This window comes from Nyctereutes procyonoides, unplaced genomic scaffold, assembly GCF_905146905.1.
Source record: "Nyctereutes procyonoides isolate TBG_1078 unplaced genomic scaffold, NYPRO_anot_genome, whole genome shotgun sequence".
In the NCBI taxonomy this organism is placed as follows: Eukaryota; Metazoa; Chordata; class Mammalia; order Carnivora; family Canidae; genus Nyctereutes; species Nyctereutes procyonoides.
In genome coordinates, this window is record NW_026575033.1 from 5,686,811 (window position 1) to 5,709,298 (window position 22,488).

Consider the following 22,488-nt stretch of genomic DNA (forward strand, 5'->3'; position numbering starts at 1 on the left):
TACATATTCTACACTAAATGATAATTGTACTTCACTCTGTTTTGTTGCAATTGACTACACAGGGACATCCTTCTAAGTTCCCAATCCAAAGAAATCACGTGTTTGGGTTGAGGATACATCCTGCGATATTCGACTTGAAATATAATATAATCACAACAAAAACAGCCTCAAAGGACTGTGACATTTTATGGCACTATGACTGCTGTATAGCCTGATGGCTTCTCAAAGCTGAGAGCTCAGAGTCAAGACACGAAAGCCAGGAGCAACCAAAGACAATTACATTTTTACAAAGCCATGAACCGAGAGTATGAATTAAGAAAAGCTAGTAACTTCTCACCTCTAAAACTTTTCCTGGACTTTCCCAACTTTGTGCATGAAAACAGGTTGGTAACATTATCACTGACAATTATAGTTCCATAGGGTCCCTGGAAAACTAACGGGTGAAAAGGCACAGGACTGAGCATTTGGGATTCTTAGAGAAGACACATTCCATTTCAGGCTGCCTTTTAGAAAGGACAGGATTCCATTCAATAAAGAGCCTTAGAAATTATGTAATCAAGTCCCTCCTCTTGCAGATAACAAAATGTAACCTCTGGGAATTTGGCTTGCTAAACATTTCTTAACTGGTATTAGACACAAAGCTTACATGCACATGTCCTAACCCTCCACTGATGCTCTTTGCTCTTACATTAGGCCAGCCAAATAAAGTTCTTGTTGCACTAATCTTCATGCCATAAACACTTAGTGCAATAAAAATACATTTCACTTGTTTGGAATTTGGCATATATTTTCCTTAGCAATAGATATACAATGACTATGTCTCTGAGCCAGCCCCAAATACTGAATGCATGCACATGAAACATGCTTGAAAAACAAACAAGCAAACTTGTTTTCTTGTGAATCTAACACTGAACTGAATGTATGTTCCGCCTTGAAAGGCAAGGAACAGAGGCATCTACACTTCCTACAGAGGACCCCCTCCAGCTCCAAATCCCTGCTGCTCAGCTGGGGTCCAGTGGGTGAGGAGTGTGAAGCCTGGGGCTTCCGGAGGATAACCCCAGGGGGTACTTCTGTTTCCGGAGCTGGCTTCCCAGTTGCCATGTTTATTTTCTTCCCAGGCTTGGGATAATGACCACTTGCTGCTGCCCTATCTTCTGTCACCATCTAGGGTTCTGGACCAGTGTTTTTCTCCTCTCTGCCCTGCTGTTGCCCTCAACACAGTCTCATAGTCTTATGTTGTTGCCACATACCTTTCTGTCCTTCAAATGTACACTCAAGCAGTGTTTTTGTGGCTTGCCAAGGATTTACAACTACTCTTAGTGAGGGAAGAGATTAGAAATGGTTGTCTCTTCTGCTCCTTCAACCCTAGCCCCTTCTTTTATTTCCTTCAAATGGTGATGAGTTTCCTCCAGGTGTATAAAGGCTTAGAATCCTGTGGCCAGACTCACCCAGGTGTAAACACATTCAAAGATAGGATTTCTTGAGCATCCTTACCGGATTGAAGCAAGACTCTGAAAGCCAGAAAGGGCCTGGGCTTAGGGGGTTGGGAAGATGAGAACTTGAAGGAGATAAGCATCTTCAAAGCCACAGAGAGGAAGGAGGATGTAGCTCCCTGGCCACCCAGCCCCAGCTGAGGCTGCTGTATGTCTAAGCGGTGCACACAACAGAGCTTTCCTATTTTCATGCCTGTTTACCCGGAACTCCGGGATCAGCTACCTGAGGAGAAAGCTCATGATATATCTTCTTATGCCCTGTCAGCACTGAGTAGATAGTAAGTGACTGATAAATACTTGCTGACTGCCTGGGAACTTTCAAGCCACTTCAAGGGCATGATTTTCTTCAGTAACACGGGGGAGTGAAAGGTATTTCACTGTACCAAAATCTGGAGAAGTCTAAACAGCCATGGACGGTAGGTTTTCCTTACACATGTCTTTGGCACTTTTCTCCTAATTTAAAGTTAGGAGAAAAAAAGTTGCCTCTGAGGCAAACTTTTAATGAAAAAGTGTCACAGAAGTAGCTATGGAGCAGGTCAACCCACCTCCTGGACCGATGTCAGCCGAAACGCACAACTGACCAGTTAGACCAACATCTGGCTCGTATCAGGAAAAATACATAGTTTTGCCCTTCAGGGACTTACACTAACTTTAAAAGCTGACTTTTCAAATTCCAGGCACTGGCATCAATCCCTTTACTAATTAAGTATGCACTGCTCTGAGAAATAGGCACTCTTTTTTTGGCTGGGTAACAATAGCTATTCCACACAAGAACCTGTTTCTGAAACCACCCATCATGGAATGGAAAGCTACTGGATCACATCCAGAGAGTGCATTTTGAAAGCTTCTGGTATTTCTTGAAAAAGCTCCACCAAGTATATTGGATGCATATTCTTCAGTAGGGATATTTCAGAATATAGTCCGGAGCCTCATACTTGACGTAAATAGGATGGTCCCCAAAGGGAACAAGTCAGGAAGGTGCCATGAAGACATAAATAACAACTCCACAATGCCAGATGGTGAGGGGTAGCTTTTGTGGGACTAATAGAAACAGATTCCTAAAAACAATGGACAGAGTTTCAGTTCAACTTACAAAAAAAGGGCCAAGAAGTGACATATAAAAACTCTTTTAGCAAATCACAAGATATTGCATGAAGAAAAGTAGACAGGTATGTTTCAGCCTTTTCTGAAGGCTGAACGTGAAGTAATGAAGGAAGTCAAGGAAACAAAAGTACTTTGAGATTCTGATGACTGGTTAGATACAGAAACTTTTATTATAGAAGACTCTGGAATCTTCTTTGGCTGTCTTGAAACACAGCACTGATTCCTACCTTTACAAAGCAGTCTCTGTGCTTTGAGCAAGGCGCTGGCCACAAGACTCACAGGCTTCCCCCTCGCCCCTGTTATTCTATGACCACAGCTTTTTAATACTTTGAGTCTTTGCAACACATTCCAATTATAACTTTGTAAGCTGCTCAGTGCCTCAGAGAAAACTTTCAAATTCTTCTGGCTGCCTTTTACAGTCTGAAGTTTTACGCTGAACACATCTTATTTAAATAAGCTGGAAAAACCATTCAGATAGGTCACCCTAGCTTAGCTCCATGGCTGTGAGGGTTGTAAAATCTATGCTTCATTGTCCTCTTAGTATTGTGTGTTCATTTTTACTGGATTCATCACAGTACACAGGGAGTGCATAAGACTGTAGGACTCAAATTGTATGCACTCCAAAGCTCAAAAAAGGCAGAGAGATAGGTTAGACCTAGCTAGCAATGGGATTATCATCTGCTTCGTCTGCCCTTGTCAAAACTTGACAAGGCTTGAAGCTGGCCCTCCAGAGGTGAGAGTGAAAATAAAGTATGAAGCAAGCTAAACATAGAAGAATCCAGTTCTGAATATCTTCTCTTTTTTTTCCCCTTTGTACATCCAGTGGAATACACTGATGTAAAAAAATTGCCACAACTTGCTCAAACATTTATTTGTGCCAGGAGAAAATACTCGCAGGAAGAAAGCAACTGCAATAGGTCATGTCTTCAGAATAATAGATCAAGTTCACTTTTCCATTACGGACTGAAATGAGTTCTCCCCAAGTTCACATGTTGAAGTTCTAACCCTCCCTCCGAATGTGATTGTATGTGGAGACAGGGCCTTTAAACAGGCAATTCAGGTAAAATGAGGCCATATGGGTGGGCTCTAATCCAACAGGACAGGTGTCCTAAGAAGAGATTAGGACACAGACATATGTACACACAGAGGAAGACGATGTGAGGATACAGCATAAAGATGGCCACGTGCAAGCTAAGGAAGGGTATCAGAAAGAAAACAACCCCACTGACACCCTGACTTGGGACTTGCAGCCTCCAGAACTATGAGACCATAAATGTCTGTTGTTTCAATCAGCCAGTCTGTGCTACCTTGTTACAGCAATCCTAGCAAAATAATATAACCAGGGCTCCTCACTACCAATTGTGGACACTGGTTCCTTCTTTTATGAACTTCATTTCACTGTTTCCCCTCACTTTCTTTTACCCTACTGAGCATGTCTTCCTTTCATCGGCCCTGACTCTGTCTATACTTGTCTTTTAAAAGAGGGTCTCTTCCCTTCTGCCCAAACAGATGTGGAACCTTGGAAGGCATCTTACATCTGGCATCCCTGTGTCTGTCTAGAGGCTTAGGTTCCCGAAGCTCACATGTGCATCTAGTTTTCAAGAGCCTAGTGCACAAAATCATTTGGTATCCTCTCTGGCTGACTCTGTCCACGTCACTCAACTTCTCTGAGTTTCTATGTCTTCATATATTTAAAAAAATAGTAATGGGAATTATTGCATGGGTGGTTGTGAATTTCAATTCAGACAAAACATTGGAAAATACTCTTTTATTTTTTTTAAAGATTTTTATTTATTTATTCATGAGAGACACAAAGAGACAGAGAGGCAGAGGCATAGGCAGAGGGAGAAGCAGGCTCCATGCAGGGAGCCCGACGTGGGGCTCGATCCCGCATCTCAGGATCACACCCTGGGCCCATGGCAGATGCTCAACCGCTAAGCTACCCAGGCGTCCCCGGAAAATACTTTATATACTAATCACTGTGGCTCAGTTTTTCTATTGGTAAAATAGGTACTGCCTAGAAGTTTGTAGTATAGTACCATGAAAAAAACAGATCAGCAAATAATTAGAACTTTTGTGACTCTTGATACTATGTATTTTAAAGGATTATTTCTACTCTATATTTCATTGGCCCAATAAAGTTTACTTTTGTTTCTCCTGCCACTTAATATTTATGAAGAATGTTGTACTTGATACTGAAAGATGGGTTCTGAAGACAAAAAAGACCTGGTTCTTGCCTCCATGGATCCTGTAATCTATTTAGAAAAATATTTTTTATAGTAAAAAACGCTTATAAAATCAGTTCACAGTGGTTTTCAGGGTTCTGATCAGGTCAAATCAGGTACCTACCTGAACTCTCCAGGACAACTACTCAGAAAGCACTTTCCAACTATCATGTACTAAAGTCACTGCCAGCAGAAGCTAATAAATCTGATTTAAAAGATTTAAAATTAAGAAAGGTAATAAAAACCGGAATGCTAAGTAGTGTATTCTACTTTAAACAAATCTAATTCTATAATTATTTATAAAATAGAATGCTTTCATAAACAAGTATCTCTAATATTCTTAAAACTTGATTTGAATAATCAAATTCTTTGTTTTTCATTAGCTCCTCAGGAACCCCTGAAAATAAGATAATTGACAATAACAACATTCCAGTAGAAAGAACATATACTCTTCAGAAATGCAACTAATATTTGACTTTAGAGATATCTGACTTTGAAAACATCTCAACCAAAAAGAAAACCATATAATTATTTTTAGATATTTACAGTCACTATTAAGAATGATCCAAATACGGTAATTTGGTAGGGATATGGGGATAAAAGATTTAATGCTTCAGAAGCAGCATGTCCTAGCAGTCACATTTGGATTTAGATCCTGACTTTACCACTTACTAACTGTAAGACCTGAGGCAAATTACTGTACTTTCCAAGTCTCATCTTCCTCAGAGTTTAAATCGGTCCATGAATAACGTGTGCATTGCAAAGGCAAAGGTGATGGCATAGATGAAGCACAAAGCTCAACTCTGTTCAGATCAGTGGCAGGGGATATCCTGGGTGCAATTTCTAAATAAGAACATATCAGAATGGATTTATAGTTGCTTTCTAGCCTTTTCCTCTCCCTAAACTGTGAATTTTTCTAATTCAACTCTGTATGTCTCTCTCACCACTTAATCCCAAGTCTGGCTCTATACATAGGCACGGGAGGCTCCATCCCAGGACACTGGGATCATGACCTGAGCTTAAGGCAGACATTTCACTGACTGAGCCACTCAGGCATCCCCACATAGATAATTTTAAATCAGAGGCATGAGGGGCACCTGGGTGGCTCAGTGGGTTAAGCGACCCACTCCTGATTTCGGCTCAGGTCAGGATCTCAAGGTCATGAGACGGAACCCCACGTGGGGTTCTGCCCTGAGCATGGAGCCTGCTTAAGATTCTCTCTCTCCCTCTCCCTCTGCCCACCCATCCCTACCCTCGTGCACTCTCTCCAAATTAATTAATTAATTAATTAATTGGAAGCAGAAAAAGAAATAAATCAATGTGTGGAATGCAGCTTATGGACTATTAACAGATCAGTATCTTTGACAAACACAATGAAAATCTGAGAAACAAACTAAAAACACCAAAAGATAGCTTTAGCTATAATAGGATAAATGGGAAAGGCAGGGAGGGTGTAAAAATACTACTGTAGCTGTCAATCACTACTCTGGAAAAGAGCATTCAAATTCCTTTCCAATATTTTTTTCTGCAGTGTATGGCTAAAACAAATAATCTTTGAGATAATAAGCCAAAATTATCTGGCACATTTACATGTAAGAAAATGTCCAGTGAAAAAAAGATATTCTCCTTCAAGCTTTGTGAAATTCGTGTCTTTGTAAAACATTTTAAGATGTAACTGTTTGAACGTTTCACACTGTGCCTGCTACCTACTGCATGTGCTTTTATTTTGCAAAGATTCTGGTCACTATGTTGGAAGGTTGAAGGCCAATTCGTTTGCATGCATCCAAACCAGGTTCCGTATTTTTTTTAATAATAAAAATTAAGGAACGCCTGAGTGGTTCAGCGGTTGGGCCTCTGCCTTTGGCTCGGGGCGTGATCCTGGAGTCCAGGGATTGAGTCCCGCATCAGGCTCCCTGCATGGAGCCTGCTTCTCCCTTTGCCTGTGTCTCTGCCTCTGTGTGTGTGTGTGTGTGTGTGTGTGTGTGTGTGTCTGATGAATAAATAAATAAATCTTTTTTAAAAAATAAAAATTAAGGAATATCCTTCAGCTGATGCTATATGAAACAGAGTACTTATTGTTATTACTTTAGAAAGGAGTATTTTCTAACTTTTCCATGCCTTCTATCAGGCCACAATCCAACATTTCGAAAGCAGAGGACTGCAGCATTCAGCAGGTGGTAGCCTGATTGCCTCACCAAAGGACAAGTGTCGGCCAATACACTTGAGTTAACGATCGGGGCGAGACAAAAGTTGGCTCATCTTGGGGAAAAGCTCCCTAAGATTTTGCATCCCCCCCCCTCCCGCGCCCCTCCGTCGCCCGGCAACCCAGGCACGCCGCGGCTCGGCCCCGCCCCTGCTGCCATGGCAACGCGGCCGCGCCGGCGCGCGGGCTTTGTGCTCCGGGCGCCCGGGGACCGCTCGGCGCGCTCGCCCACGGCACCTGCTGGGCACCAACTTTTCCAACCTTCGCTGTCCAACGGCTCTGCCCGGCTCCTCCCCAGAGCCGCCGACCCCCGCCTTCTCTCACCCTGGTTTCCGAAAAAGCGTTACACGCGCACAGGATTGCAGCCACCTGCTGCTGGGTGGTCCCCCCTGCAAACGTGAGGGAGAGGGGACAGCCGGCAAAGGACACCCACTTACCTTCCTCAGCATCCCTCCACGATGGCAGGGGGCTCCCCGGGAGGATCCGAGCATCCCGCGCCGAGCTCAAAGTGTGAAGGAAGTCTCGGAGCAGCCGCGCGCAAACTTGCACCCGGGCGAGCGCCGCCCCCGGGGCCCCTGAGCGCCCCTCATTTGCACCACAAAGGGAGGGACCTCGGGCCCCGCCGTCGGGAGACGTTAATCCGGCCGGCGTTGGCCTTCCCGGCGGGAGTTCACCGCGGCTCCGAGGGGCTGCTCAGATGCCACATGCCCCCGGCGAGGGCCAGGGCGCTGACCCTCCTCCGGGCGAGGGGGGCTTCCCGGGCCCGCGGCTCCCCTGGCGCGCAGGTCCGCGGGGGCCCGGGCACAGGGCGGGGCGGCCGGCGGAGCCCGATCCCGCGGCCCTGGGTCAATTTCCTCGCAGGGCTCGTCTCCCCGGCTCCGTCCCCGCCCCTCGCGGTTGCATATTCATGAGAGGGCGGAGTCTCTCTCCATCTTTTTTGAATCCTCCGGGTTGAGGAAGCGGAGGGAAGGAAGAGGAACGGTTTGATTTGCAAGGAAACGCTGCGAGAAGAGGGTGGGAAAATAACTGGTAACCTAAATAAGCAAACGTAGGATCCCTGCTTCACCGGTCGCATGCGCGTACACACACACACGCACACACACACACACTCACCATTTCTCAAAGCCTGAATTGGGCAAAGGAGATTTCAAGACGGTCCTGACTAAATTTCTTGCTCCTAATTATACTATTAGACTGACTGGTGTTGTTTGTTTTTTTTTTCCCCCGAGGATTTTTAACAACGATTTGAACCGTGTGCTCTTCATACCGAAGAGAGCGGTTGAAAATTTGTATATACAGACCCTGCTAATTGCATCCATTCTGTTGAACTGCATCATCATTGATTGGCACAGCCCTCCACCATTCCCCCCAAAAGCTAGATATTCTGATCTATAAACAGTCAAGTTGCTAATTGGAGCCCATTTTCAGAACATAAAATTAGAGTAAGAAAAATGATAAGCCCTAGGAAGTTCAGTTAGGGGACAAGGACAGTCTGAGAAGCAGTAAAAGCCATTGGCGGGGAACTCTTACCCAGACAAAACAAGCAGCCCTCCAGAACGGTTTCTCTTTCCTACCAGAAATTTCCACCAGGGGAATCATCATTAAAGCACAGCCTGGAATTCAGATCCAGTCTACCACTTAAGGTACAGGTAGTTACCTGCCTGGGTAAGGTGATCTGAATGGATGCAAAGATTCTGCTGCCTAAGGCTCAACCCCCAAACAGCCTGCCCTGTGCTTTTACTATCAGATTTACTCCTCTGAGTTAAAGTGCTACAGAAAACTCCCTGTTAAGATATAAACCTGTTAGCTGAAAGAGATGACCTGTACTCATTACCCCTCTGCAATTGCAGGTAGCTAGACTTACAGACTTTAGAAATCCATTCATTACATAAATCCTCACTGGCTATCTACTGGTGGATGGTGCATGCTGGGGAGACCACTAACAAGGAAACAGCCCAGGTCCCTGCCTTGGGAGCCAAACTTGGAGTGCAGAACAGACAACAAAGAAATAAGAGTCAGGCCGTTGTTATTGCTATAAAGAAAAATAAAGACATTTAGAAAGGTACTGGAAGCCCAGAGAGTGTGGAACCCACTAAGACTGGAGACTAAATTGAGGTTTTCTGGTAGGGTTTTAGGTCCAATTAGGTATATGGGCAAATGGGTGCCTTTCTGAACCTGTTTCCCCATCAAACAAACAAAGAGTAGTCTCTATTTTCAGTAGTTTTTAGAATGGACAGAGGAAGTTGTTGTACTAATTTAGTGTACACAGAGGTTCAGAGGGTCTGACAATGTTGCTGGTCAACAAGCACAGACTCATGTCAGACTGAGCTCTAAATCCATCAGCTGGGCAAGACACTTAATCTCTGACTCTGGTTTCCCCATTTGTAAACATGGGTAATAAAACCCACCTCAAAAAAATTAAAAATAAATAAAAAAATAAAAACCACCTCAGCAGTTGCTGAGAATATTAAATAAGATAATGTACAAAAATCTCAGGGTTAGTTCTTATAATTTCTCACAGGAGCCAGTGGCCTTCAGGAGGCTAGCCTCTGGCACATGCTTTGAAAGCTGTGGTTGCTTGATTATAAGACTATGCTGCTTTCTAATTCTTGCTGGTCATTTGTAATTAATTCTTTCCCTATAAAGGGAAGTAAGATGTGAGTGGGAGAAAGCTAATGGTTACCGAGGCACCCTGCTAGCCTTCTACCCACATTATCTCTTTGTCATAGCTACCACTAACCATTGTACAAATTTAAAAGAGGATCTGAGAGGTCAGTTTCCCTGCCAACAGCTCGCAGCACATTACACTGTGGAGCTGGGCTTCTAATCCCTCCCTCCCAAAGCCAGGTTACAGCCCACAGCACGGGGCTCCTTCAGGACATGTGCTACTTTGGGCAGCAACAAACCACTGTGAAGCAAGAGAAGATTCCCCTTGTTTGCTGTTTCTTTAATAATAGAATTGCAGTGCTGTTGGTGGGAATGCAAGCTGCTACAGCCACTCTGGAAAAACAGTATGGAGGTTCCTCAAAAAGTGAAAAATAGAACTGCCTTATGATCCAGAAATTGCACTAGTAGGCATTTATCCAAAGGATACAAAAATACTAATTCAAAGGGATGCACGCCCCCTGAGGTTTATTTTCCCCCCTTACGTTTTATAAAAGTGTTGCCTACAATAGCCAAATTATGAAAAAAGCCCAGGTTTCCAGAGACTGATTTATGGATAAAGAAGATGTGGCCATATTACATGGCCATAAAGGAAAAATCTTGCCATTTGTAACGACATGGATAGAGCTAGAGTATTATGCTAAGCAAAATAAGTTAGTCAGAGAAAGACAAATACCATATGATTTCACTCATACGTGGAATTTAAGAAACAAATGAGCAAAGGGGGAATAAAAGAGAGAGAGTTGCAAACCAAGAAGCCTACTCTTAACTATAGAGACCAAGCTGATGGTGACCTGAGGGGAGGTAGGTAGGGGAATGGGAGAAATAAGTGATGGGAGTTAGAAGGACATTTGTTGTGATAGGTACTGGGTGTTGTATGGAAGTGTTGAATTACTATACTGTATACTTGAAGCTAATATTACACTGTATGTTAACTAACTGGAATTCAAATAAAAACTTAAAAAACAATAGAATAATAATAATGTGATTATTTTCTTATACAAAAATGAGAGGGAGGTACATCTTCTAGCTCCTGGGAGCCAGCTGGATGTATCTCTGGGGTCATAGCAGTGAGTTAGAGAGAAGAGCTGCACCCGACCTGCCTCCCATCACCACTCCCACCCTGAAAGGTGCCAGGGAGAAACACACCACAGGAGGTTAGTCTGAACCAGCCTCTGGGCAGCAGGGGGTAGAGCAGAGGAGACCCTACCTTCAGTCCCCCCTTCAAACTGCTTCCCAGAGGGCCCTGGTCAGTCCTCCTGTGGGGTGTCCATTGAAGGCTGCTTCCCAACAAAACAACTCCTCTCATCACCCACTTCCCAAACGTAAGAACATGGAAGACACCCAGATGTCTTTACACCAGACATTGTCAAAGCCCACTGCCTAGAAATAAGTCTTCTGATTGAGGACCCAGTAGAAGAAACCATGGAAATATTCCAAGGTTCCAAAGGGAGCTTATAGAGCAATCCCCCCCATATGGGATAGTGCTTTGAAATGCATACATTTTGGTGGGCATCAGATGCATCAGGGAAATGGGAAAAATGAAATTAGAGGTCAATGAAAAGAAAAGAAGGATTTGGAGCATAAAGTTGCCCTGAGTAAGGGTTCTATCTAAATTAATGTGTGCAGATCTAAGAATAAACCTCTTGAATGTTCCACTTAAACTGAGAAAGAGTTTGTTTCCTTCTTGTCTAGGTACAATGCTGCATCACTTCTCTAAGCATTCATACTTGGTTTTATTGGGAGATGTTATTCAAAGTATTATTTTCCGGGGATGCCTGATTGGCTCAGTGGTTGATCACTTGCCTTTGGCCCAGGTCATGATTTCAGAGTCCTGGGATCTAGTTCCACAGGATCTAATCCCTCTGCCTGTGTCTCTGCCTCTCTCCTTGTGTTTATCATGAATAAATAACTAAAATCTTTTTAAAAATAAAATATTATTTTCTGATATATGTGTTGGAATCCATTTTTAATGGATTAAACTTTAAACTTTTGGAAACGCTAATTTTGGTTGTCAGTATGTCCTGAATAAGTCTGTTTTTGTTTTATTAACGTCACACTTTGGTCTGGAAAGAATTTCAGGTGGCACATGTAAATACATCCAATCCAATAGAACAAGAAAGAGAATTAAAAACAGGCAGATGGGATCCCTGGGTGGCGCAGCGGTTTGGCGCCTGCCTTTGGCCCAGGGCGCGATCCAGGAGACCCGCGATCGAATCCCACGTCGGGCTCCCGGTGCATGGAGCCTGCTTCTCCCTCTGCCTGTGTCTCTGCCTCTCTCTCTCTCTCAGTAGCTATCATAAATAAATTAAAATCAAAAAAAAAAAAAAAACAGGCAGATGAGGAAAATATAACACAAGGGAAATGAGAACAGAAAAGATGAACACACATTCACATATTTATGTAAATTAGTGCATTTATATCTGTTTTCATCAAGACCCTTTTAGAACTAACTCTGAAAGCAATATAAGCAAACCGTACAAAAATGAATCTTCAGTCCATTTAAAATAAGTAAAAAGACATGATGTATTTCATGAAAAACTAATATTTTTTAAAGATTTTATTTATTGGGATCCCTGGGTGGCGCAGCGGTTTAGCGCCTGCCTTTGGCCCAGGGCACGATCCTGGAGACCCGGGATCGAATCCCACGTTGGGCTCCGGTGCATGGAGCCTGCTTCTCCATCTGCCTGTTCTCTGCCTCTCTCTCTCTCTCTCTCTCTCTCTCTCTCTCTCTGTCTCTCTGTGACTATCGTAAATAAATAAAAATTAAAAAAAATTAAAAAAAAAAGATTTTATTTATTTATTTAAGAGAGAGAGTGCGCAAGATGGGTGCAGGGGACAGAGGGAGAAGGATAAGCAGACTTCCCACTGAGCAGGGAACCCCACTCTGGACTTGATCCCAAGACCCTGAGATCATGACAATTTTTATAATTGTACATATTTGTTTTGTGTACTTTTGGAACATTTACTGTTTTGCTTCCTGATGATAGGAGAAAAATCTAATATACCTGTGTGTGTGTGTGTGTGTGTCTGTAATTGTCTTTCATTAGCACTATAGTAGAATTACTACAGTGATTCTGAGAGTAAATAAAATCACTTTAAGGCAGCCTGGGTAGCTCACCGGTTTAGCACCGCCTTCGGCCCCAGGGCATGATCCCAGAGTTCCAGCATTGAGTCCCACATCGGGCTCCGTGTGTGGAGCCTGCTTCTCCCTCTGCCTGTGTCTATGTCTCTCTCTGTGTGTCTCTCATGAATAAATAAATAACAATCTTTTTTTTTTTTAAATAAATCACAATCTTTAAAAAAAATAAAATGAAATCATTTTAGAGACCCAGGGGTAAACAATTATGTCCATTCCCCCAGGTTCTAGTCTAAGAGGGTCCTCTACAACCTTTGAGCAGTAAGTCCTTGTTAACTAATTTGCTGATCAGCTTTTCTTCTTTTGTTTATTCCTGTGAATGACTTTGACTAGTTTTCTGGATGGGTATTTCTCCCATCTCTGTTGCAAGCCTACTTTGAGAGCTCACCGAGAAACAGATCTGACATTAGCCATAAATTTATCTGTGCAAGCATTTAGATAGTGTTTCTGGGTTGGAGATTGACCTTCACACAAAGGATTAGGAAGAGACTAATGTGGAAGAAGAGGAGACGGGAGTGGGGGGAGGCCAGGCCATGGTGAACGGCAGCCCCGTGGCACAGCAGCATGAATCAGCAATGCCTGGGACTCCAGGAAAGACAACCGGTAATTCAGCCACACCTGGAGGTGCCAACTAGATCTCAGGTAAGTAGCTCACAGGGACGTCTGGGTGGCTCCGCGGTTGAGCCTCTGCCTTTGGCTCAGGGTGTGATCCCCAGGGCCTGGATCGACTTCCGCATCAGGTTCCTTGTGGGAAGCCTGCTTCTCCCTCTGCCTGTGTCTCTGCCTCTGTCTCTCTGTGTCTCTCATGAATAAATAAATAAAACCTTAAAAAAAAAAAAAAGTAAGTAGCTCACAAATGATGGCCAGACACTAATGTTACCTCCTAGCAGCATGCTCTAAATACAGTAAAATATTTGTTCACTTGTCTGGAGATCTTGAATCTTGTTATGAACACACTACTTTGTTAGATATTGTCATCTACAAGATTTAACTCAATTGTCACCCTTGTTAATTCTTTTCTTAGCCTCTGTGATCATGTATGGTTAATTGATTTGGATGAGAATTTCTTCTGCATTTGAAATACACAGAAATGCATTGTGTTCTCTTCTTGGATTCCTAATACACAAATACTGTTAGGCTAATTATGGGGGAAGTTTATTATTTTATGCTGCTTACAAACACAAATATATGCTTTAGAATCTCTAAATTTCCAAATGTAATATTATTCTGACTTCCCACGAATTGCTCTAGTGCACTACTGGGACTCAAATTAAATGAAAAGAAATCGGGGGGTGGGATGGTAATAAAGATTCGCATATGTCTACTGTTCTCAATTCTAGGCATCAAACTAGCATTTTACCTTGAGATCCTAATTAAAGTCAGTTTTCATCATTTTCATTGTGTACCCCTGAGAAATAGGCTTATAAGCAAAACTGACAAGCTCTGACAGTGTTATTAACCACCGACGTCAAACTTGATCATCGTAGCACAGAATCCCCTTATGATATGCTGCTACATACTAACACCTCCTGGCTCTCAGTCTACCAGGTAGATACGGAGGGAGGAGAAATGAGATGAGTCAAGGTTCTGTTGTAAAGTCACCCCTTAGGAAGCCCTTATCAATTGCTAATCAGATTTCCCCAAAAAACATTAATTATGACCAGCTCTGCACATGGCTCTGTTGCTATTGAAGAAGTCATTACAAATTGTTCTTCCTCACTTTGACTTGTGTTCATTTGTTCACTTGGCAGCTGTTTTTCGCACAACTCTGTATGAAGCAAGACGCCTGGCACATGGGAATTTTTTTAAAAACCTTTGTCCATAAGGACATGAAAATATAATGAGAACATATATGTGTAAATCTACTTCCTGTAAATTAAATTGTTGCTTAAATGTGACTTTAAAAGAACAATTTGTGGGGCTTCTGGGTGGCTCAGTCAGTTAAGCTTCTGGCTCTTGATTTCAGCTCAGGTCATGATCTCAGGGTCACAAGATGGAGCCCCCTCATCAGGCTCCACCACGCTCAGCAGGGAGTCTGCTTCTCTCCTTCCCCCACTCCCTACTTTGCACGCATGCTCTCTCTCTCAAATAAATAAATAAATCTTGAAAAAAAATAAAAGAACAATTTGAAGAATTCTGTGAAAAATTCTTTTATAAAGCAAAGAATGCAATTGTAAAACAACAGTCTTAATTTGTAAATTGGAATTCCAGTATAAAGACACACATTTTTAAGGTGAGAGGTTGCTGAAGAACAGCAGATTTCTTTCTTTTTTTTTTTTTTTTTACAGATTTTATTTATTTATTCATGAGAAACACAGAGAGAGAGAGAGAGAGAGAGGCAGAGACACAGGCAGGGGGAGAAGCAGGCCCCATACAGGAAGCCCAATGTGGGACTCAGTCCTGGGACTCCAGGATCATGCCCTGAGCCAAAGGCAGACACTCAACCGCTGAGCCACCCAAGCAACCCGACGGCAGATTTCTTTATGAAAGTTCCTCAAGCTACATAAGTAGTGAGAAGGGCATTGGACACAATGAGGGACCTGGACCAGGGTGCTAATGGAAGGAAGGCAGGAAGGCCACAGGGTGGGAAATGGAACCCCAAAGAGCAAGAGATACCATGACACCAGTTGAGAAGGGGCCTCTGATCTAAGGCACAGCGATTAAATGACCACTGTCACCCTCAAGGACCTGGGAGTTTGGTAAAAAAAAAAAACAAAAACAAAAACAAACAAACAAACAAAAAAACAGCCTTTAGTAAGGGCTACCATCTTGTATCATTGTGACAGCCCTGTGGCCCAAAGCAGTAAAACAATCACAGCTGTTGGTCACCCAGGAATGGACAGCATGGGGCTGGGGCTCAGGACAGGGCAAGATTGAGACAGATTCAAGGGACTCCAGGAGAAAGGAATTGTGCCCAGGGAGACTGATGTGGAGGAAATGGAGAGGCAGCTAAGCACACCCCAGCTCTCTGCCAGCTGCTCTTTACCACACTCGGATCCATCCGGGTTCCACTAGTTCTTTAAGTTCCACAGAGACAGGCAGGTGCTTCATTAAACACACAGAAGAGCCAATGTCTCTGAGAGCCACAACTTCTCGCCATGTAAAATAGCAGCCTTTCCAGAGAAGGATCTTTACATCACTGGCGACAGCCTCCAGTTGATCAAGGACTATTCACCCTGGAACAAACAAAGGAAGGTGACAAGAGTTTTATTGAACACATTCTGCATACCCGGCACCATCACCTTTGTTCAGCTCTCTGGATACACACACCTTTGTGACATGTTTTATCTTTTCCTGTCCTAGCTTCCTTCAAATAATGGAATATGTGGAACCATCAGCCATTAGCTTATTTAAATCCTTTCTGAACTGTTTCTATTTTTAGCCTGTGCATATCTTGGAAATAATGAGCTGTATCTTTATAATCATTGAAAAATGATCTACTTTTTATTTTTTTTTGCTTACCTTGGTAGGATATTCATGTGTCACAGAGTACACACAGAGTACATAACTCATTCAGCACTCAGCTTACTGCCCTTCACTCATGCATTTGCTCAATAAGCATTGCTTCAGCACAAACCAGGTGCTGGATTCTGTACCAGGCATGGAAGAAACCAAGCAACATGCTTCCAGCTCTCGAGGAATTCACAGACTAATGGTGGAGACAGACTGGGAAAACTGACACTATAGTTGGAACACGAGTAGGAGTGTCTGAGCAAGGTGCTGTAGAAGCAATGAAGAAAAGTGCCTTTCTAAAATAATATGCAATACTTTGGGAATTTGCCTGCCACTTCCAGTCTAGACATTTTAGATTTCGATGATTTTTTTTGTTATTATCTTTAGTTTTTCAATATAAATAATCTTTATCTTTTTATCCAGTCCCTTATGGAAGCCTCTGTAGATTCTTGAATTTTTTTTAAAAGATTTTATTTATTTATTCATGAGAGACACACAGAGAGAGGCAGAGACACAGGGAGAAAGAGAAGCAGGTTCCTTGCAGGGAGCCCGATGTGGGACTCGATCCCAGGCCCCAGGATCACACCCCATGAGCTAAAGGCAGAGGCTCAACTACTGAACCAGCCAGGTGTCCCTTAACTTTTTAAATGTACAATTTGTTATATCTTTCTTGGCATTTGACTTGAAATCGAAGAATCTTTCTTTTTCTTTTTTTTTTAATTTTTATTTATTTATTCATGAGAGACACACAGAGAGAGAGGCACAGACACAGGCCGAGGGAGAAGCAGGCTCCGTGCAGGGAGCCTGACGTGGGACTCGATCCCAGGTCTCCAGGATCACGCCCTGGGCTGAAGGCGGCGCTAAACCGCTAAACCGCTGAGCCACCGGGGCTGCCCTTGAAGAATCTTTCAACTGTGGGCACAACTTTATCAAAAGGTAAGACTGTGCCCTCAGGCTATTTCCCTCTTAAATATCAATCTCACATATAATTTTGCAGTTATTAGTTTCTTTTGAAATCCTCTTGAAATTGTAGTTGTTGGGAACCTGGCACTCTAGAAAACTTCTCTTCTTGCCACGAACTGATGGTGTGTGTGCACGCATGCTCATTTGTGTCTGTCTCTTCATGGTACACTGAGGCTAACGTTGGCTAAATTCTTTCATAAATACTAAAACTCCTGCCCAGAATGCTTTACTTAGAATGTACCCGTGACAACTAACTGTTCTTAAAAGGATGTGTGTTTTCTTGTAAGACATTTGAGTAGATATATAAAATATCAGTGATAGGCCGGTGAGAAAAATCCCAGGGTCACCTACAGCCAAACAGGATATTGTTGGCAACTAACTTCTACTTTTGAAAAATGAGAGCCATTCTGAAGTTTGTGATTCAGGTCATGGATGCTGAAAGTTCTCTGGCTGCCCTGACAGGAGAAAGCTCCTGAAAGCATTTGATGGAGGGCTTTTACAATTACCTTGAGACCCTTGTTAGGAGGGTGTGAGAGCCACAGATGCTAGTAGTTGCACCTGTAGATGCGCCACAGCCTCCTTTTGGAAACTAAGAGATCACACATGAGAAGTCCTCTCCTGCCTTTTTGTCTTTCAGGAACACAGAAGGATACACATTCCATTAAAAAGTGTTTATGGCCTGAGTAAAGACAAAGCAATGAAAATAGAAAATAAAACACATTGATTTATGCCATTTAACTAGCAACCTTGATGCTTTTAGTCCACTAAACTATACACGATATGTTCATATTTATATTTCCATCCCACATACAACCACTTGACATATTATATGCTTAATCATGTGCTCACTGCCTCTCCTCTCCCACTATAATTAAGCACCAGAGGGGACGTCTGGGTGGCTCAGCGGTTGGGCATCTGCCTTTGGCTCAGTTAGTGATCCTGGGTCCTGGGATCGAGTTCCGCATTGGGCTCCTCACAGGGAGCCTGCTTCTCCCTCTGCCTATGTCTCTGCCTTTCTATGTGTGAATGAATGAATAAATAAATAAAATCTTAAAAAAAAAAAAACACCAGAAAGAAAAGATTTTTTTTCTATTTTGTTCTGTTCTATCTTTGGCTCCTAGAATATTTGAGAACTATTCAAAAATATTTATTTAATGAATTCTGAATTTCAAAATGTAAGACTTGATCTTCAATCCTCATGAACTTAGGAGAAGGAGAGGGACACCTGGGTGGCTCAGTGGTTGAGCATCTGCCTTTGGCTCAGGGCATGATCCTGGGGGCCTGGGATTGAGTCTGGAATCGGACTTTCCATGGGGATCCTGCTTCTCCCTCTACCTATGTCTCTGCCTCACTGTGTCTCTCATTATTAAATAAATAAAATCTAAAAAAAAAAAAAAAAGGAGAAAGATACTAAATGTCTATGACCAGTCCCCATGAATTTAGAAAGTATTCAGGAAGATGCTGAGCAGCTAGCAAACAGGTACTTTTGTTTTCCAGCTATGGTCACTAGTTAAAAAAATACCAACAATGGAGGCATAAAGAAGGTCTCAGAACATAGGACCTGCTGAGGATTCTCTGCATCTTAATACTGATTGAAAATCTGTGGGGCCTAATGGCAGATCCTGATCTCTGTGTTAAGTCATCTGAGATGACTCATCTTTAAAGGAAGTTGCATTTGATAATGGATTCAAGAAAATAAATCAGAGAGAAGACGAGGAAGTTAAATGGAGAAAATTTCAAAAAGCTTTGAGTGTTGTGATCTGTAGATCAAATTCTATCACACTTGACAGTGTTTTGGAAGCATCGTGCAGCAGCTGTGGACCTGCTGCCACAGCCCCATCTCCTTGCAGCTCTGAGGTCCCCTAACTTCCAGGAGCTGGGCGAGGAGGGGCACAGTGGTTACTATTCCCATGGTGTTCCCCACCCCAGCACCCAGTCCAGACAGCAGGACGACAAAAGCTGAGATGAGGCTGGAAAGATATCAGGACTGCTACTTTGTGCCACCGGCATTCCCTGAGGTAGACAGCCTCATGGTGACACCTGAGTCCCAAGGAGGGGGAGGAAATGGATTCGGATGAAAAAGCACAAGTGTAGCTGGTGGACTGAGGTGGCCAGTGAGCAACAGTGCACACCGTTCCTGGCCCCAAACACGTATCCCTGTCAGCCCTGTATCCTAAACTGTCCCGCTTCCGTAGCAGCGAGGCCTGCCCCCGTCTGGCTCTCAGCCAAGAGGAGTAATAGGTGACCTTAGCTTCCTGCTCTTGAGACATCTTCACCCTGAGTGAAGCTTCAGTGAGGCCAAATAAGCTGTGGTGTGAATAAAACCCCAGCCATCAAGCAGTGAACACAGCCCTTAGGGTCTCACCCCAAACTTCCAATATGCTGAACTCACTTGCAGTTTCTTTCATGGGATTCTACAAACCCTCTGTCAAGAAAACCCTTTAGCTCCCCCAACTCGTTGGCTTGGCTGAGCTTAGGACCGCGGCCAGGAAGCATCCTCTGACCTCCCAGCACAGGAGCTCCTGCTCAGCCGAGCATCTCTGGCACTAATGTCACTGTTTAATGGCCTGCCAATTCATCTATCCACCTCCCTGATCCCCAGACTGAACTACTTGAGGGCAGGAATTACCCAGGGGTCATAGATCTGGTATGCTTTTAGTTCATGCACATGGAATGGCATTTAGTTCATGCACATGGAATGGCTGCATGAAAAGAGAAATAACGTACATGCAAGTGTTAAGAAAATTCAGAAAAAGACCTTCCACTTGTGTTTCTCAAGATTTTGAATCATGCCATGAAAGATGAGACTAGATTTGAACAGGTGGAAATTGGAGAGAGGAAGGGGGCTATGAGAGGAGAGAGGGTGATAAGAAAGCCCATAGGGGGCAGCCCTCCTGGCCTCCTGCCTCTTGCTGCATGTATGAGACCTCAAGCAAGTTACTTAGCCCCTGTGTATGCTGGTTTCCTTCTCTGTGAAATGAGAATAACATTGATCCATTTCCCAGTGTTCTGGGGACTGAATGAGCTAACATTTGTTAAGCCTTAAGACAAAGCTTGGCATATACTAAGCCTTTATGTAAATATCAGCTATTATTAATGTTATTATTATTTTAAGTACAAATAAGAAATGTAGCAGGAATTCAGAGTCAGAAGATTGGAAAGTGATCCAGAACAGACCTGGCTGCTGCTTTTTTTTTTTTTTTGGCAGCCCAACATTCTAGATTTTTCTGAGAGTGCCACTTTCAAATAGAGTATTCCAATAGTTCTAAATCTATCTCAAGATTTTGCTGAGAACAAGAGGGTCATTGTGCCCTCATAAATAAGTCCCTGGATCTTTTTATTTAAGTTTCTAAAATGATCTGTATTTTGACACCAGGCATAATGCCTCTCAATTTCATCCTTAACTGAAAAAAAAAAGGACAGAGGAACGCTTGGGGAGCTCAGAGGTTGAGCATCTGCCTTTGGCTGGGGGTGTGATCCCAGGGTCCTGGGATCCAGTCCTGCATCGGGCTCTGCACAGGAAGACTGCTTCTCTCTCTGCTTGTGTCTCTGCCTCTCTCTGTGTGTCTCTCATGAATAAATAAACAAAATATTAAAAAAAGAAAAAAAAAGGTCAGAGAACAGATAAATTATATAAGCAGTAAACACAAATAGATATGTACACATTAGGGCCAAGTTGTACTTCTCTAAAGACCATGGCTACATGAGTATATCTTTATATATAAACTGGTTAAGTTAAATTGTTGCAAATCCCATTTGCTATTTTTTTCTTTAAATGCTCTGGTTAGGATCCCTGGGTGGTGCAGCTGTTTAGCGCCTGCCTTTGGCCCAGGGCACGATCCTAGAGACCCGGGATCGAATCCCACGTCGGGCTCCTGGTGGGTGCATGGAGCCTGCTCCTCCCTCTGCCTGTGTCTCTGCCTTTCTCTCTCTCTCTGTGTGACTATCATAAATAAATAAATAAATAAATAAATAAATAAATAAATAAATAAAATAAATGCTCTGGTTGACACAAGCCCCGTTTGCATTTACATGATCATAAAAATCATGGGGGAAAAATACACTAATGTGAATAGGCATAAATATACAAGATGACAATAGTAGACATATAGTAGACAATAGTACACCTATGTTTTCCTTAATACCTTCAGTTAAACCCCCATTAGTCCAGGTCCTTTGTTTTTTAGTCACTCATATGTCAATGTCTTGCCCCTTTCTTCAGCTGTTTTCCTTTAAAAAATAAAAGAAAGTTACACAGAAGCAGTGTTGGTTGCACTCCAGAGACCCATAGCAATGATGGACCTGAAGCCAGCAAAATGAGAGGGAAAGCCAATGCTGTGGGCTGATCCAAAGCAGGAAGCTAAGTCAGGCTCAGTTTTGGACCTGACCCATCTATGTCTGAGCATTGAAACTGGATTCTACCATAATCTTGTTTTCCCAGTCAGCTTAGGTCTACCAGAGTCCGGGCCCCTGCCCCAAAAGCCCAAGTCCCCCTTCTGCTGTGTGGCTACCTGGGCAGGGGTAATTAGTCTCTACTCATGGCACACAGAGATGCCCTGTTCCCTCCTTGCCTTCTCTATATGGAGCCACAAAAAGAGCAGGTGCTTAGGTCAGCAAAAGAGCCAGGTTTGAAGTCCAGCCAGCACTTACCAGTTTGAGACTTGAGGCCATTCTTTTGGCCTTAGAGCCTTTTTCTAAAATTGGTACACATAGTATCTTAAGGATGTCTTCTATTCAGATGAGGAGTAAACTGGAAAAGAGATGAAAGTGAGGTGGAAGACTGAAGATCCAGAGAAGAACAGCAAAGGACTCTCCAGAGGGCCGATGCGGGATGACTACTGATCCCTGAGAGCAGAGGGCGGTTGGTCCAGCCTGGGGGCACCAGCCACCCTCAAAGACAGAGCCTAGGGCACTTGGCATGGTCAGCCTGCCTCTGTACCAACTTTTAATGAGTGAACTACTAGAGGATGAGCCCCTGCAAAACAAAAGACTAAAGCAACACAGAGGGGGTCATGAGATCCAGGGAGTGGGGAAATGCATGGAAGAGGTTAGAAAAAGCTAGATGCCAGCTGCAGCAGACTGGACAGTTGTCACCCTCACAGGAGGAGAGAGACCTTAAGGAGGATCACGGCCAAGGAAACCTGGAATTCCTTAGCCATGAGAGACACTATTGGAGAATATGAGGAAAATCATTAATTGATTGATAAGCCAGGGAATTCCTGACTTCCAGAAAAGAAAGGAAAT

At 43.2% G+C, this 22,488-nt stretch overlaps 1 protein-coding gene across 1 annotated transcript in view; it reads right to left on the reverse strand.

Annotated features, from left to right (window-relative positions):
• SPATA13 (spermatogenesis associated 13) overlaps positions 1-7,513 on the reverse strand; it is a 345,561-nt gene extending 338,048 nt beyond the window's left edge. The window contains 1 exon segment of the mRNA XM_055317330.1: positions 7,463-7,513. The gene's annotated coding sequence lies outside the window, so the exon portion shown is untranslated.
• Between the last annotated feature and the right edge of the window lie 14,975 nt (positions 7,514-22,488).